This window comes from Podarcis melisellensis (assembly GCF_964234715.1).
Source record: "Podarcis melisellensis genome assembly, chromosome: 1".
NCBI lineage: Eukaryota > Metazoa > Chordata > Lepidosauria > Squamata > Lacertidae > Podarcis > Podarcis melisellensis.
Genome location: NC_138528.1, coordinates 19,599,746 through 19,615,926, shown reverse-complemented (window position 1 = coordinate 19,615,926; position 16,181 = coordinate 19,599,746). Strand labels below are relative to the sequence as shown.

At 44.2% G+C, this 16,181-nt stretch overlaps 1 protein-coding gene across 1 annotated transcript in view; it reads left to right on the top strand.

Moving 5' to 3' along the window:
- The window catches only part of LOC309378999 (uncharacterized protein), a gene marked incomplete at its 5' end in the record, with an annotated part of 437,816 nt that overhangs the window by 302,129 nt on the left and 119,506 nt on the right, over nucleotides 1-16,181 (top strand). The gene's annotated exons all lie outside the window — the stretch shown is intronic.

Sequence of the window (16,181 nt, the reverse complement as noted above, 5' to 3'; positions counted from 1 at the left end):
TGCGCGGAGCCTGGCTTGCAGCCCCCGCCTGATCAGGGGAATCCTCAGGGCTGCCCCTGAGCCAGCCAATCGGCAAGCGCGGCCCCAGGATCTCCCTCTTTTTGCCGCTCAGCTGCTGAGGTTTCCCACCCACCCGCCCTTTAAGGTTCCCCTTCTGACCTTGCTATGGACCTCGGTTGGCCGCTGTTAAGGGGCCTGGTAGGAATTTTTTCCACTTGGCAAATTAGCACCAGCCATTTGGTTTTTCGCCTACCTTGTAGCAAATCGTCACAACTCCTTTGGTTTTGGCAGTTAGGCATTGGTAGGGGTATTGTTATGTAGATGTGTTGGGGGGGGAGCACCATCACCTCCCCCAAATATTGAAGGGTAGTCCAGTAAAGGATTCCGGGGGCCTGGCCTCGTCCAAGGCCTATGGAGGCCAGGGCCTAAAGCGCCCCCCCCGAGCGGTGACCCCAGGGGAATCCCTTGTTGATGTGCATCAGCAGGGCTCCCCCTGCTGGTGTTAACCCTTCACAGTCTTCAAGCAATCAGGCTGAAGCCGGATAGTCGTATACCGCCTAAGCCTAAGCCAATACCGCTCTTTACCTGTAACCAATAAAGTTGTGACCAATTTTAGCCCATTAACTTAAAATAATGGTGTCATGTGTCTTTATTTCTACTGGTGGGAGGCGGGAACTCACCAGGCAACCAGGAGTTTCCGGTGTCTTTTCCATTCTTGTTTCAACAAGACTGTAAAAGTTCTTAGACAGGAAGCTATCATCTACCGAGTCAGACCACTGATTTGTTTAGCTCTGAGTGGCCACAGTTCTCCAGGGTTTCAGACAGACACCTCTCCCAAATCTAACTGAAGATGCCATGGACTGAACCTGGGATTTCTGCATGCAAGGCAAATACTGTGCCACCAATGTGCCCACAGAACCCTTATTTTCTCTTCACACCTTTATGAACAGCAGAGCTTAGATGAAATGCTGTGAGCTTCAGAGTTAGACTCTGTCCCCAACAGGACTCCCTCAAAGAGTGCCTGAGCACAGAGGGACTCCTCAGACCTGTCAGCTGTGTCATAAAATCCCCATGTGGTTGAAACCTGCAAAGCTCAGAGAAGATGCTAGCAGCTGAATTTAACAGCTGTCTAAACAGCCCTGTTTGCAGGCAACATTCCCTTGACTTTCCTGCTTCACTTTATTCTCCTCAGAATAATACCTATTAGTATGTCAACCCTGCTGGCTGCCACACAATTAAAATGCCACTTGTCATTTTCCGAGTGTCTTTTTTTTATTAAAAAAAATCCTCTCAGGGCTGAAAGGATTGCAACTTAATTGCTTGGCCTAAATTCCCTTGAAATCATCAACCTCTCTCTTTCTAGCTCTTCGGAGCCACTGAAGGTGGCCATTTTGCAAAAATATATTCACTTCATATTTCAAGTGCGTGCTCAAGAGCATGCTTCTTTATCCTCTGTAGTGTATGGTGGTTTCTATGGTTTCTCATTTATTTATGAAATTTACATCCTGCCCTTCATCTCAAAGCAGCCCAGGGCCGACCCTACCATTTGGCAGAGTTGGCTGTCCGCCCCGCGCAGCTGCTTTTGAGTTTCATGCAAGGGCAACAAATGGTTAGTCTACATGTAATGTTTTTCACTGCCAGGAAGAGGGAGAGGCATTTGTGGGTTTCTGGGAGTATTTATCTGGGAGTAATGGGCGGCTGTCATTGAGTAAGCTGGGTCATTTTCAAGGGAATCTTGTATAACCCTTCCAGCAACTCCTGCAGCCAAGCTGGTGCCAAACATATTGCACCCTTTCCTTGGGACTGCATCAGTGAGGCCAAGAGGGGGGTCTTGTCATTTGGGCAGCCCAGGAACCCCATACACAGTGCCCAGGCTTGTGCCCCGGGGAGTTCACTTTGGTGTTGCTAACTCAGCAGTTTGACGTCCCCCCCCAGAGGTGCACTCCACTGTCTCTTGAGACAGATGGATGCCATCAACATGCCATTGGACCTAATTGCATCTGAGTGGAGTTGGGATAATAATAATAATAATAATTTATTATTTGTACCCCGCCCATCTGGCTGGGTTTCCCCAGCCACTCTGGGCGGCTTCCAGCAAAGATGAAAGATACACTAAAATGTCACATATTAAAAACTTCCCTGAACAGGGCTGCCTTCAGATGTCTTCTGAATGTCAGGTAGATGTTTATCGCTTTGACATCTGATGGGAGGGCATTCCACAGGGCGGGTGCCACTACCGAGAAGGCCCTCTGCCTGGTTCCCTGTAACTTGGCCTCTCGCAGTGAGGGAACCGCCAGAAGGCCCTCGGAGCTGGACCTCAGTGTCTGGGCAGAACGATGGGGGAGGAGACGCTCCTTCAGATATACTGGACCGAGGCTGTTTAGGGCTTTAAAGGTCAGCACCAACACTTTGAATTGTGCTCGGAAACGTACTGGGAGCCAATGTAGGTCTTTCAAGACCGGTGTTATATGGTCTCGGCGGCCGCTCCCAGTCACCAGTCTAGCTGCCGCATTCTGGATTAGTTGTGGTTTCCAGGTCAGCTTCAAAGGTAGGAGTTTCCTGCACCAATTCTAGTCTTGTTTAAGAGAGGCAGTACGAGTAAGAGCTCTTGGAACATACAGCAGATCTGGGGACCTTGTGGCCTTCCAGATGTTGATGAACGCCAATTCCTATGAGACCCAGCCATCATGTCCCATGACCAGAGGTGATAGGAGATGGAATCCATCAACATCAGGAGAACCACAGGTTCTCCGATTTCAGACACATGTGTACTATTTATAAGCAATGCTGTGTGCAAAACTGTATACTGATAAATCCCTTCCCAAGTACAAATGATACACATGAAACATCTCTCTGATTCCCTGCCTTTCTTTCTCTTATGCTGGTTTTGAGCCATGAAAGCAGATGCAACAAGGCAGCACGGCATTCCTTCCGCCTGATAACAGAGCACAAGAGCTCTCTTCCTTATAAAGTGTTGTCGTCTTAGGCAGCCTCCTGCATCACTCTGTCGCAAACCCAGATGAGCGTTTGACCATTAATAACTTGATAACCAAGCCAGCCTTGCCTTTCCACTGTAGCTCAGAAATATTGGCAGGACCCAAGTAAGGCAACATTTATTTATTGGGTGCAACCGTGAACCAAGCGACGAACATCTTACAGTGTTCTTTGCTTGAGGAATTTCCCCCGACACAGATTTAAATCTTACTAATTTTATTAGATACAAGTGAAAGAAATGGCACCGAGCTTGTTTAAAGGGCTTCGGGCCAGACACTCCACACTCCATTACGCTGCACAGCTCGGTGGAGTTCATCTGAGCTATGCCAGTGTAAAATTGATCCAACGGAGAGGAAAATCAGGCCTGTTAACAACCATTCCTCATTAAGAATTTCTCTTTCCTGGGTTGAACAGTAGGAAAGAATCTCGGCTTGTGCAAACGGGTCTCTTTCTGCTGTGGTGAGGTTTCACAGGAAAATGAAATAGGAAGGGACTGAGGTATTTTTTTTTTTGCCAAGGAATAAGAATGGGGCCTCCATTCCCCTTTCCCCTCCACCATTAAATAGAACTAACTTGCCTCAAGCCAAGAATGTCCCCAACTCCATGACCTTCCAACTTGTATGTCTAAATACCCTTGTATTTCTGAATTAATGTGTCCTGATCTGCCTGAATAGTTTCCTAGTCTTTCCTGTATGGTTGGCAGGTTGCAAACTAAATGAAAAAATAATGTGCATTTATCTTTAAAAGGAATCGATGGCACAAGTGATGAGATAGCTACGGCTGCTGGGTTTGTACCTTCTAACTGAAGTCCTCATTCTGCAGTCAAATTGGCCCTGGTGAGTCACACTGATACCATGCATAGTCCCCCCACCCCCACCCTAAACTGGTCTCTGGATGTGTGATTCAAGGAAAGGCATAGAAAGACATTTTCTAAAAGGCCACAGAATTTCCTGCACAGGAAAGGAAGTGAAGGAGATGAATGGATGGATAAAAGAAAGATAGAAGATGATGATGATAGCTAGATAGCTAGATGATAGATAGATATAGATAGATAGATAGATGATAGATGATAGATAGATAGATAGATAGATAGATAGATAGATAGATAGAGATAGATATAGATAGATGATAGGTATATGATAGATAGATGATAGATTAGATAGATGATAGATATAGACAGAGATAGATAGATAGATAGCTAGATAGCTAGATAGATGATAGATGATAGAGATAGATAGATAGATAGATAGATAGATAGATAGATGATAGATAGATAGATAGATAGATAGATAGATGATAGATAGATGATAGATAGATAGATGATAGAAGATAGATAGATGATAGATGATAGATAGATAGATAGATAGATAGATAGATAGATAGATAGATAGATAGATAGATAGATAGATAGATAGATAGATAGATGATAGATAGATAGATAGATAGAGATAGATAGATAGATAGATAGATAGATGATAGATAGATAGATAGATAGATGATAGATGATACTGTAGATAGATGATAGATAGATAGATGATAGATAGATAGATAGATAGATAGATAGATAGATAGATAGATAGATAGATAGATGATAGATAGATACCAAATCTTGAGGGGCCACACCTTGTTGGGCCTCCCCACAGTGGAGGCATTTCATAGGTGGGCCTTAAACCTGATTGAAATGGATCCTAATTGTACCAATTTGTACCATGCAGAGAAACTATCTGCTTATTTTTTGTTACTCCATTTTTAATTTTCCAGCTTGTGCTAAAGGCAGACAGTGCTTCTTCCACTCCCATTATGCATTTCCCTTCCTGCACCATATTTAGCATAAAACCTACCCTGCTCTTAAAGTGAAAGTGTGCGCAAGCACATACACATACACACACACACAGAGAGAGAGAGAGAGAGAGAGAGAGTACCCAGTTCTGTGTCATTAATTAAAAGTAGTGTGATGTTGATGGAAACAGTTCTGATTTGTCTAGAATCATAGAACCACAGAACAGTTGAATTGGAAGGGACCCCAAGGGTCATCCAGCCCAACTCTCTGCAATACTTATGATTTTTCTTAATGAAGAAGCCAGAGGAGCCAGCTTTTAATACACTCCTTAGAAACTTCCACAATCAAGCAGTATATAAGCAGCTGCGGTAAATAATAAATAAGTAAATTAGTCTCAATGTGCACAAACTATGCACATTTAAAGCAACAGATGTGGCCAGTTGCCACAGCACACACTTGCCCAGTCTCAGGGGATGTGAAGGAAGCCCTGGAGAAAGACTGCCCTTCCATCGGACACATCTGAACAGACCTGAAAGGAGTTGATGTACCCTTTCCACTTGGGTCAACAATATTCAGATGCAGGAAAAGGAACATAAAACAGACCCAGATGAGCTATATCAGGGATGTTCTGGTCGATCGTGTGATCCTGATTGATCGCCCCCTCCCCCCAAAAAATCAACAACCTTGGGTCTCCCTCCCCCCAAAAAGCTCAACAACTTTGGTCAATACAATGGTTAGATCACTGCCAGTTTTTTTTTTAGTGGGAGTATATCACAGTCTCTTTGAAGTTGGACATCCCTGGGCTATATAATGCCATCATCCACCATCATTTTATTATTCAGGCTGAGCAACAGGAAAGAAATGTTACTGAAACCTTCACTTTCTACCTTGTGTCAGTTCCCCTTCAATGCAGGCTGCCTCCCTTGCTAGTTAGCGCTCTCTCTGTACTATATAGTCTGCCGGTTTCCCCACAGGGAAAAGCAGGAAGAAAATCAAACTGATACTGAAGCCTTCTAGTGAGTGGGAGAGACACTAATCCCACTGCTACCTGATTCCTCCTGGATTCTGCCAGCGCTGAATTTCCATGTTGCCCACTGTTTCTGTATTCTGCAAGTGGGTGGTACGTTTTCGCAAGGCCCATAGAGTAGTTGGTTCCAGTTATTAATCATGACTGTGGATTTCCACAACAACAACACTCAAATGAGCTTAAAGATGAGCTTTTAGTAAACTCATTAAATCATCAGTGATGGCAAAAATTTCCATATTTGGTGGTGCATTGGGAAGGATAAATAATGCATCAATTTCTCGACAGGCAAGGGCCCATCAGCTACTTGCGTGCAAGCTTGCTGCCAAATATATACAGAACATTTCAAAGGAGACTGTTTGGGTCATGTCATGTAACGGTTCCCACCAATGTGATTTCACTAGGAAAATCGGTGCCAGAACTCATCATGAACTCGCTCTCTTAGAATGGCCATGGTGGCCACCTGAGAGGTGCCGGAGCTGAGTTCTGGTGAGTTCCAGCTGAAAGAAAGCCCTGCTTCCCACATACTGGGCAGTGTTGGGGTTACAGAGTGCTTACCTAACATATTCAGAATCTATGGCTTCCACAATGTCATAGAATCATAGAATTAGAGTTGGAAGGGACCAAAGGAGTTATCTAATCCAGCTCCTTGCAATTCAGCAATCTCAACTAAAGCAAGACAGATGGACATCCAACCTCTGCTTAATAACCTCCAGTGGAGGAGAGTCCACCACGTTCTGAGGGTCCATTCCACTGTCAAACAGCTCTCATCCTCAGAAAGTTTTTTTGAATGTTTCATCAGAGTCACCTTTCTTGTCATTTGAATTCATTGGTTCAGGTCCCACCCTCTGGACAGCAGGGGGGGGGGGAAGCTTGCTCCATCTTCCACGTGACATCCCTTCAGATATTTGAAGATGGCTGCCATATCACTGCCTGTCTCCTCTTCTCCAGGCTATAAACATATCCAATTCCTTCAACCATTCCTCATAAGGCTTAGTTTGGGACATTACGTATCTTCCCATTGACAGGGTATGGTGGTTGTTTTAAAACCAAGACATTCTCCTATTGGGGGTGGGGGTGCTTCATCCCAAAGACTGGTGTGGAACATGGTTGATGGAACAACATGCATAGTAACATCTTCATTTCCTTATTCAGTTAGGTAGCCGGGTTGGTCTGACGCAGTCGGGGGGGAATTGTCCAGTAGCACCTTAGAGACCAACTAAGTTTGTTCTGGGTATAAGCTTTCGTGTGCATGAAAACTTCTTCAGATACACTGAAGCAAAAGTCACCAGACCCTTATATATAGTGAGAGGGTGGGGAGGGGTATTTCTCAGAAGGGTGGTGGGAATGGGTGATTGATTGGCCCCGGAAACTACAACTAATCCAGAATGCAGCAGCTAGACTGGTGACTGGGAGCGGCCGCCGAGACCATATAACACTGGTCTTGAAAGACCTACACTGGCTCCCAGTACATTTCCGAGCACAATTCAAAGTGTTGGTGCTGACCTTTAAAGCCCTAAATGGCCTCGGTCCAGTATACCTGAAGGAGCGTCTCCACCTCCATCGTTCAGCCTGGACACTGAGGTCCAGCGCCGAGGGCCTTCTGGCGGTTCCCTTGCTGCGAGAAGCCAAGTTACAGGGTACCAGGCAGAGGGCCTTCTTGGTAGTGGCACCCGCCCTGTGGAACGCCCACCCATCAGATGTCAAAGAGAAAAATAACTACCAAACTTTTAGAAGACATCTGAAGGCAGCTCTGTTTAGGGAAGCTTTTAATGTTTAATAGGTTATTTTATTTTAGTGTTTTGTTGGAAGCCACCGAGAGTGGCTGAGGAAACCCAGCCAGATGGGCGGGGTATAAATAATAAATTGTTGTTGTTGTTGTTGTTGTTGTTGTTATGGCTGATAGGTGTGGTAAACCAGTTGATGACTGTTAATGACTGCAATTACTCCTACAGGAAAAAGCAAGGGATGGTATGCAGATGACCAAAAATAGCTTTAGCATGTATAATGAGACAAGAATCCAATATCTCTATTCAGACCAGGTCTCTCCATAGTTTTCAGTTTAGTAATAAGTTGTAATTCAGCAACTTCTCTTATATAGACTTGAAAAAGAAGTTGCTGAATAACAAACTTAGTTGGTCTCTGAGGTGCTACTGGACAATTTTTTTTTCATTTCTTTATTGAGATTCCTGCATTGCAGGGGGTGGAGTAGCTGATCCACTTGGGATCCCTCCCAACTCTCCAGTTCTAGGATTCTCCATTTACCTACCAAAAGCTTTTCTGTGTTCGGGCTAAAAAGATCGCTGCAATTTGATTCACTCAGGAAGCCTTTAACCGGAAAACAAGGGTCCTGCATGTGTAAAAACAGATGTTGAACAAGTACAGCAATAATTGAATTTATTTTCTTTTTCTTTTCCTTTATTTAGGGCCTCTGGTAAAAATATATAAAAGTGGAAGCAAATTTGCTTCCTAGTCCTTCATTATCAAGAGCCTGTTGCTGTTGTGCATTGCCATTAATCCAAATGGGATATGGAAGATGGTATCTTGACCTGTATGAGCAGAATAAACATGAGGCTCGCCTCGGGGAGTACTCTTTTTTCCAATCCCCTGTGCTCTCTCCATTATTTTTGGAGATAAAAAAGGAAGCTTGCCATTCTTCTTGACCTTATTTTTGACTGTTTCCTACACAGAAGTCTCCTCAGCAGCCTTGCCTCTGCAATACAGGAATTTTGCCTTCAGCACATCCCATGTCTTGATAATAATTAAGAGTTGGAGTGGTTCAGTTAGGGTTTTAATGCAATTAAAATATGTGAATTGAAACACAGCCATCTCTCAAAATTCCCATTTCTCTGAATTCAATATAGGAAAATGCACGTATTTGGGGGAAGCATGCAGAAATTCATCTCTTAGTGAAAATAACATGCAAAAATACATGAGGGAATTGATTGTAGAAATGTGTGTATTGGGGAAAATATGCACCAAAATGCATATTTTGCAAGGGGACTTCTAAAAGAAAATCACAAACTGATGTGGAAATGTGATGAACTGAAGAATGGAAAAGTGAGGAATGGAGAGAAATAAAAGTGGACAGATCCGCCCAACTCTAATAACAGCAGACACTTTCACTAGCATGTGTGAGGAGCTAAAGTGACAAAGTGCTTGACGTCTGAACTTCTCCATAATTCTCAGTACCAAGACCCATGAATACATCACTTATAATGAATTACATGGTCAAGACGCCTTGACTTTGGCCCGGCAATAATAAATGTCTCCTACATCTATGTCATCTGAGTCTTGCAGCCCAGTGTTTCTGGCTCATCCTGTCCAAGAAGTCTGAGAAGCATTTTGAGTGAAGAATGGAAGGCCGTGGATGCAAACTGAAGAATCACTCTCTTAGGCTGGTTGCCACAGCTATGCGCAAGGCATTCAACCTCTTGGAAGCAGTGGAAACAGTCAACCCGCCGTAAGTGTTCCAGCAGGATTCAGAAAACAACCTCTTTCCTTTGGCAGGTTTCCAAAGAAGCACGCCATTTTCAGGCTGTTTTCAGCTGCCTTCTCTCATCTCCCCTGGCAACAGTGATGGAGAAAACAAAATCATCCAGAGACTGCTTGGAATACTCTTTGTCTGGAGGGACCATGACAGGGAGGGGGGGGTTGTTTCCTGACTTTGAAATTCTTGTTGAAGACCAAGAAGGAAGGAAATGAAGGATGCTTCCTCTGCTTGGTGGACAATCCAAGAGTTTCAGAGTCGTCCCAAAGCTGGCATGGACTTAGACTCAGGTGTATAATTAAAGTCTTGTTGACTTTTAAAACACACAGTAAGTATCAGGAAGCAAGAGGCGGGGGTAAGGCTTCTTTCGACTGAACTTTCTCAAGGAAACAATGAAAGACACTGCAGACATGAGCTGGGCTGATCAGGTAGGAAGAACAAGCAAGCATCTGACTCTCTTGTTGTACGTACCTCCCAGTGTCATCAGCTAACCATTTCTTGGCAAGGGCACACACTCGTTTTTGCCTCCTTTCCCCAACTCCCCCCATTCCTATAGCAACACACACATTTAAATTTGCTCATCTGGGTGATTATAAATAATAAGATTCAAAAGTGACAAGAAACAGGAAAATTCCTTCCAGTAGCACCTTAAAGACCAACTAAGTTAGTTCTTGGTATGAGCTTTCGTGTGCATGCACACTTCTTCAGATAGGAGTTTCTTTTGGGTGGATCTCTCTATGGAAAGCAATTGGCTAAAAACTGAGGAAAGTGAGGAACTGTTTAGCATGGCTGCTCCAAATCCAAATCACTGCTTGAAGAATGGACTGCTTCTAGCCATGTCCATCCCCCTCAACTGCCCTGGGAAAAACTGGGACATCCCATTTTTCCCTTGTGAGAGTATGGCAGCCATTTTGGGTGCCTTACTCTGATGTGATTTTGGACCGAGATCTCTCGTTGAAAAAACTTTGTCGGGGGTCTGCAATCTCATGCAGTGCCCCCAAACACTTTTTTTTGGGGGGGTGGCATGCCTGGAAAAGCACTTTTTCTGAGACCACAATCTCATGTGGGTCACGTGACTCATGCAGGATTTTGGACCTGGAAGATGGCATCCCAGATTTGGGCCACATTGTGTTGGAGGGTATGACATACCTAGTCATGACTTTTATACCAGAGGTATCCAAAGTGGTGCTCTCAAGATACTCCCAGAATCCCTGACCATTGACCATGCTGACAGGAGCAGATAAGAGCTGTTTTCCAGGAATATCAGGTAGGTGCCATGTACACTAACTCTGTGAACATGTGTTTGCCACCAGGCTATGACCTCTGCCTGCAATTCTGCATGATCAAGGGCCTTAAGGATGTAACCTAAGACGAGCCAAACTAGATCAGGCCTATGGCCTATCTAGATCAGATGCCTGTGGGAAGCTCACAAGCTTTGGCCTGTTCCTCACAGTTGCTTCCCAGCAACCAATATTCAGAGTCATACTGCCTCTGCTGCTGGAGGTCTTATGTGTAGATGTTTGGCCCTCACCATGATTATCCAAGCTGGAATAAACAAATGTTACTTCTTCAGGTCACATTGTAGAGAAATTCTTCATGCAGTTCCAGAGAGGTAGCCATGTTGATTTCTGGCAGGAAAGACAAGAAAGAACGAGTCTTACACAATCAGACCCTGCAAGTGTTCCTATTTCCCAGGGACAGTCCAGGATGTACAGAAACCGTCCTGGTTTCTGATTTGATCTTAGACTGTCCCACTTTTCCTTAGGACGTCCCTGTTTTCATTGGAGAAATGTTGGAGGGTATGTATGGTACATAGTTAAACTATGGAACTCACCATAGCTGTCAATGTTTCCCTTTTTTTAAGGGAAATTCCCTTATTCCGAATAGGATTCCTCGCAAGAAAAGTGAAAAGTAGACAGCTATAGAAGTCACCCCCACAGGATGCAGTGATAGCTACCAACTTGGATGTCTTTAGAAGAGAATTGGACTAATTTGTGGAGGACAAGGCTATCAACAGCTTCTAATCACAATGGCTGTGTTCTATCTCCACTGTCAGAGGCATCTTGCCTCTGAAGACTAGTTTCTGGGAATGGCAAGTGCTGTTGTGCTGAGGTCCAGCATGCAGGCTTCCCCCAGACATCTGGTCAGCCACTGCGAGGACAGAATGCTTAACTGGATAGATCACTGGCCTGATCCAACAAACTCAACCTATGTTTTATGATTCCATGAAGTCCTGTGCCATGGTAAATAAATGTGTTCATCTTTCAGGTGCCGCAAGACACTTGGTTGCTTTTGCTTCTTTATGCCTACTCCTTATTCCTTTATTATTATTTTGAAGGTCCAAGGTGCACAGCACTGGCTACGATGAGATAATCTCTCATAGAAAATATTACCGCATCAGTTGCTGTTAGACAAATAGTGGTTGATATTCTACTAATAATTCATAAGGCTTACTAACAATTGGGAAAAACAAAAAAAAAAAATTTCCTTCCAGTAGCACCTTAAAGACCAACTAAGTTAATTCTTGGTATGAGCTTTCGTGTGCATGCACACTTCTTCAGATACACTGAAACAGAAGTTGGTTGATGGACTTCCATTTCATGCGGCTCAATGTGGTGCCTTCCATAGTTCCAGTTACAGATAGGTAGCCGTGTTGGACTATGGCAGACCAACACGGCTACCTATCTGTAACAATTGGGAAGTGTGTGTTAGGGACCAGTGCTGAAATGCATCTGACAGTCCATTGGATGTGCATCGCCGGATGTCCACAGATGTCCTTCGTGCCCCCAGGAGAATCCTAATAGCCCTATCAATATGGGACAAATGGACTCTGAAGTCGCCTGCCGTGTGTTCCCACACTTAATAAGCTGTGAAACCTACTTTCGCAATGCCAAAAGGAATTAATGGATCTGCCATGACAGCCTCTCGAAGCTCTTAAAAAGGCAAGCCCTTTTTCTTTTTTTTAACTTGTGGAATCTAGAGAAAGGCAGAACCAGTCAGAGGAGAGATGTGTCTGAATAACTGAGATTGCAGTGATTGAGGGCCAGGGATTGTACAGTTGGCTTACCTTCCTGGCACGGAATGGAGCAGTTATCAAATTCCGAAAGGATTAGACCCTTTGGCTGGTAATTAATTAATTAATTAATTAATTGCTGAGTAATAGATCTACAGATTATGATCTGTACAAATGAAGCTACTCAACAAACTAAAGCAATTTGCACCCATCATTGATAAAAGATATCCACCAATTGTTTAACTATATATATTTTCGTATCCCACCTTTTCCTCCAAGGAGCTCGAAGGTGGCCTACATGTTTCTCCCTCTCCTTATTCAATCTGCATAACAACCCTGTGAGGTAGGTTAAGCTGAGAGATAGTGAAATAGCCCAAGGTCACCCCATGAGCTTCATGACTGGGTTCAGATTTGAATCCTTGTCTCCTAGGTTCTAGTCAAACACTAACCACAATACCTCTCTTTCTCTTAGTGGCATCTTTCCACATTAACTTGAGACATTCCCAGAGTCCTTTGGAGAGTCCTTACTCTTCTTGGCTCAGTTGTAAATGGATTCGACTAGTTTCACCAGCTTAGCCATAGGGATTCAGTCCACCATAATCAATAGCTGCCATTACCTTGTCTGAGATATAGCATAGGGCAAGTCTGGGATTGCTATAGAAGCAATGCATATCTAGGATGAGCCAAATATCTAGAAATGACAGCTGCATTCAGTTTTGCCCCTAGAACTGGACACCAGTTGGCCTACAGAAAGACTGTATATCAGGTCCTCCCTTAAAGAAGGCACGTATTGCGGTGAGACCTAGACAACCGACACCCTGTGTTGTGGTTGGGAACATTTGGTAAGCCACAACATTGGTAGGTTCCTCGAAGCTGGGCACAATCTGGCCAATGGGATGCAGTCCAAACGGTTCGATGCACGTGACCCAGAGCTTCCTCTTTCAGCACGTACATTCAGAACACCCACCTACCTCTCCCTAATTTTAGGGCATTTTGCGCTTGACCTTGCTATGCCGTCATGTGTCATCTGTCGTTGGGACAGGGGCACAGCAGGAATTTTCCGCACTTGGCTGATTGGCTGTTGGGTTTCGCCTGTCATGTAGCAAATCATCACTTGTAAGATTGCAGATAGGCTCTGGTTCAGGTGAGAGGGATGGGAGAACGCTCTCACCATCCCTATGTGAAGGGTATTCTGTTAAAGGAATCCGGGGACTCGATGGTTTGGTCAACCCCTGAGAGGGGGTTGTGCCCGTGCCTGAGTCCAGGGGGACATTTGGGTGGCAGAGTTAGCCCGTTCCCAGCTTTCTGCTTATCCAGGTGTTCACCCTTGGCTGACCTATGCTGGTGCCCTGGGTCAGTGCTACCTGCATGGCAGGGAGCTAGTCAAACCAGAGCCTATGAAACCAGTCACTTTCTGTAATCAATAAAGTTGTGACCTAAATTCTGCCAAAAACCAAACCAAAAATTTGAGTCAAGTGTGAATTTATTTGGGGGAGGAGGTTTCTGGGTCCGAACATGCAATTAATTTTGGCAATTTAGCACAGACATTCCTATCTCTCATACAGGGAAACATTATTTTAGAGCTGCAGATGCACATAGCTGAATTGGGGTCTTTTGCTTGTTGCAGTCAGTAGTCCAAACCACAAATCTGCGATGCTTCCACTCCACAAATCCTGTTGCATAATGCAACAGTGAAAGGTTAGTATTGCCTTTCTCAATTATCAACATGTTTGAAACGTTTCTATGAAGCTTTCCAGAGGAGTGGGAAGTTGAAGGCAACTTTGGCAAGAGTTTGTTTCCTATGAAGGAAAGCACTGTGGAGATGTTTGTTGTCTTTATAATAACCTGTCTATCTCTGCAAATGGACAGATTGAGAACAGAAACATCAAGAGTCCAATAGCAAACACAGCTGCCTCTGAAACAATTCAGGTTCCTTCAAATCCAACGGGCTTTTTGGAGTCTAGCAGGAAGTCTAGGTGTGCTGAAACAAGCACACGGGTGTTTCCCTATTTATAGGCAAAAAGTGGAGAGAGGAGTCAACATTAAATAAGGGGAAATGGATCTTGTTGCACCACTGGCCACCAGCTCTTAAGAATTTGTAAGTGTGGTGCATTTAGGTAATTTTAGACAGTGGTCTTCATGGTCTCATTGTGTGTAGTACTTCACTCACTTCAAGATGTAACAAGCCAGCCATGCAGCACTGGGCGGGGGAAAGATGACTCCTGCTCAATCTGTTGAGTGTGGCCATGGCCGTTCACCCAAAAGCCCTGCCCCAATGGCACTGCCATTGTAATCCTCACCTCCAGATGATGGACTACAGCTCCCATCATACCCAGCATAGCCAATAGTCAGGAGCCGAAGTTCAGAAACAGCTACAGGACAGGATGGTGGCAACACCTGGTCTATAGCAAAGCCTAAAAGAAAACCCATTTCTACCATTTACGTAACACAGCAGCATGGTTCCCAAGACCGCCGTATGCCAAAAAGGATTTTTATGTCAACATCACATAATAATGCTTAGTTTTTCAAACTGAAACTCAATTTTGTGAGGGTTTTTTTTCAAAAAACAAACAAAAACAAACTAGAAGTCCTATCCTCCTATCTACTAAGAAGTAAGTCCTACTATTTCAGTGGGGCTTAGCTAGCCAAAATTAGTTGACCTTACTTAAATATTGTTGAAATTAATGGAACAAGTCAGTCACAACTTAGGCTGAAGCAAAAGGGAATGGGAACACTTCCCTCTCCTCAGGAAATAACGCCTCTCTTTCAGAATTCCCTCCCTGCAGACTGACTTATTTATTTATTAGATCTCTATACAGCCCATCAGCAAAAGACCTCAGGGCAGTTCACAAGATAAAAACCACCAGATAAAAGCACAAATAAATAGTAACAGAAACAACGAAACAATAACCCAGGGCAGAAAGCTTTCATACCTTCAGCATGTTTTGCCCTCACTCTCAATGAGCTTTGCCTCGTCATAAAGCCAAATCTGATGCCATAGCAACCTTATACTATTCACAGGATCCCAAACAGGCTGGGAATACTATCTGTAGAAGGAAGATGCAGTTTTTTAAACAAACAAACAAACAAACAAAACACAACGGTGTCAAAGCAAGTTCTGAGGGTTAGTGAACAGCATCTTAAAGTTAAGCAGTCAAGAGAGGGAATTGAACACCTGACCAGGGCCAGCCCTGTCATGAGATGATGTGAGGCAGCTGCTTCAAGGCAGCAAATGCTGGGGATCAAGGAGCAGCAATGAGGTACTGAAGGATGGAGTTGTGTGTGCTGCGCAGTCTGTTTCCATTTTCCTATACCAGCTGCTGTTCACAGCTCACTGCCCTATTGCCAAAACTGAAGTGAGAATTAGCTGACTGTCCAATTGGCTTCTGTACTTTTACCGGGAGTGGCAGGGGGTATCTTGAGCAAAATGCCTTAGGCTGGCCCTGCTCCTGGAAAGGTAAAAGGTAAAGACCCCTGGACGGTTAAGTCCAGTCAAAGGCGACGATGGGGTGCGGCGCTCATCAGTCGTGCTGGCCACATGACCTGGCAAGCTGTCTGTGGACAAACTCCTAAAAATAAGCCCTCTCTTTAACAGACACACAAACAAACAAACAAACACACACACAAACCCCAACTGCAAACTTTATATTGTTCCACTGACCTGGGTATCACTGGTTTTCTATGGGCATGGTCTAAAAAGCAAAATCTTTTCTCCTGAGAAAAGAAAAAGAGTTACATTTAAGTCTGTCTGGAAAACCACAGTGAAAAAAGATGCTTGCATAAATAAAGATTTTTATTATTATCTTCTGCTTTAAAAAAAAAATTACAAAAATCACATCAGAGCATACTTAGTCCAGCACAGTGAAGTGACCACACTGGG